The sequence below is a fragment of the Echinops telfairi genome, unplaced genomic scaffold, assembly GCF_000313985.2.
Source record: "Echinops telfairi isolate 266 unplaced genomic scaffold, ASM31398v2 ScPeMD7_7419;HRSCAF=8457, whole genome shotgun sequence".
NCBI lineage: Eukaryota > Metazoa > Chordata > Mammalia > Afrosoricida > Tenrecidae > Echinops > Echinops telfairi.
This window is the reverse complement of record NW_022111319.1, coordinates 902,289-904,889: the sequence shown is the minus strand read 5'-3', so window position 1 is coordinate 904,889 and position 2,601 is coordinate 902,289. Positions and strand designations below refer to the sequence as shown.

At 33.6% G+C, this 2,601-nt stretch overlaps 1 protein-coding gene across 1 annotated transcript in view; it reads right to left on the bottom strand.

The window, feature by feature from the left end:
* RPS6KA6 (ribosomal protein S6 kinase A6) overlaps nucleotides 1-2,601 on the bottom strand; it is a 198,090-nt gene that overhangs the window by 163,454 nt on the left and 32,035 nt on the right. The gene's annotated exons all lie outside the window — the stretch shown is intronic.

Here is a 2,601-nt window from a genome sequence, read left to right as displayed (position 1 = left end):
TGTATTGTATGATACATAAATTATGTGTCAATGAAAGTACTGGGGGGAAAAGTTAACAAATTAAAGTCATATGTAATAATTCACTTTTAGAGATATATTCAAGTACCATAAGTAGATATTTGCCTAATTTGAATTATGTATTTTTCTTGCATAGTTCAAATGAGATTACAGATTAAAATTGATCATGTTGTTGTTGAGTGTTATCAAGTTAATCACAACTGGTAAGGACTCTACATTACACAGTAGAACTGCGAAGTAGGGTTTTCTACACAATAATTAAATTGACTACATCTATGGAAAGACTATGGAGAAGCCCAATATCATTAGCTATAACAAGAGATGGAACTAACCATTAATTGTTCATTTACAGGTCCCGGTTGAAGCTAAAGAAAATAAATCAAGTCTGAAAAAGCCAAAATACCGTATTGAATTTATTTCACATGAATTTCGAGACCATCTCATAAATATATTTGTCGTATTGAACATCCAAGATGAGATGAGATATGGTCTTCAAGAAATCACCATACATAAAGAAAGCAAAAGGTGATTAAGAAGACAACAAAGAAAACACAAAAATGGATATCAGAAGAGAATGAAACTTTTTCTTTAATGTAAAGCAGCTAAAGTGAATGGAAGAAATGATGAAGCAGAAGACCTGGATAGAAAACCTCAAAGGGAAGCTCAAGAAGAAAAAGTAAAGTATTATAATAAAATATGGAAAAACCTGAAGTTAGAAAACCAAGGGGAAGAATATTCTCAGCATTTCTAAAGCTAAAAAAAACAACAACAAAGAAACAATTTAAGCTTTGATTTGAATACTGAAGGATTGTGTGAGCAAAACATCCAATGCCACCAGAAGTATACAAAAAGACCAAAGGAATACTCAAATACTCACTCACTGACCAAAGTGAATGGATAAGTATTCAACCATTTCAAGAGGTAGCATAAAATCAATAACTGATGGTACTGGAGGAAGAAGTCCAAGATACCCTGAAAGTATTTATGGAAAATAAGGTTACAGGAAATGATTAAATACCAATAGATAAGTTTCAACAAATTGGTGTAGTACTGGAAGTGCTTACTCTTTTTTCTGAGAAATATAAAAGACCTGACCAATCAACTGGAAAAGACACGTATTTATGCCCATTCCAAAGAAAGGTAACCCACACAACAAAAAGAACAAATTATCAAACAATATCATTAATATCACATGAAAGAAAAATTTTGCTGAAGATAGTTCAGAAAGAGTTGAAGTATATCATCAGCTGACAGAATACAAGTGAGATACAAAATAGAAAATGGAATGAATGATATCACTGCTTTAGTCAGATGTGTCATGGCTGAAAGTATAATACTGGAAAGACGTATACTTATGTTTTATTGACCATTCCAAGGCATTCAACAGTGTGAATCATAACAAAGTATGACTAATATTGCGAAGAATGGTAATAACAAGACACTCCATTATGCTGACTCAGAATCTGTACATAGCCCCAAATGAGGTCATTTGAAGATAACAAGGTGATACTGAATGGTTTAAAATTAGGAAAGATGTGCATCAGAGTTGTATCCTTTCACCAAACATATGGAATTTGCATGGTGAATAAATAACCCAAGAAGCTGGAATATATCAGGAAAGCTCAATGAATGACTTGTGATATGTAGATGGTACAACTTTGCATGTTGAAAACAAAGAGAATTTAAATAATTGATTAGTGAAGATCAAACATGGCAGACTTCAGTATGGATTGCATCTCACATAAAGTAAAAATTCTTACAACTGGACTGATATGCATCATGATAAATGGAGAAAATACTGACGATGTCAAGAATTTTATTTTATTTTAATCTACAATAAATGTTCAAGGAAGCAGCCATCAAGAAACCTAACTACATATTACATTGGGAAATCTCCTGCAAAACACATATTAAAGAATAAATATGTCACCTTGAGGACTAAGACCACATGACCCAACCCATGGTATTTTCAACAGCTTCATATGCATGTGAAAGCTGACCAATGAAAAACAGCAGAAAAATTAATGCATTTGAATTACAGTGTTTGTGAAGAACATTCTATGTACCAAGGGCTGTCAGAAGAAGGAAATCTGTTTTAAAAGAAGTCCAGCAAATTGTTTCATGGATGTAAGGATAGCAAGACTTTGTCTTTTGTAATTTGTTCATATTATCAGAAGAGACCAGTCACTGTAGAAGAACTTCATGCTTGGAAAAGGCAAAAAAGAAGACTCGAAATTAGATAGACTGACACAATGGCATCAAGAATGGGCTCAACCAAAACAACTGTGAGGATGGTGTAGAACCAGTGTTTTATTATGTTGTACACAGGGTTACTATGAACTGATTCGACATAAGCTAGCAACAACACAACAACATTTATAGAAGCACATCACCAGGTCTTTATCCCAAGGAGCTGCTGGGTAGGTTGAACCACCAACTTTTCAGTTAGTAGCAAGAACATAAGTGTTACCACCACCAGGGCTCCATACACTAAACATAAACTCGAGAGCCAACAGATATTACAACTCATTGCAACCTTATAGGACATGATAGAAACTGCCACATATAGTTTCCAAGGTGATA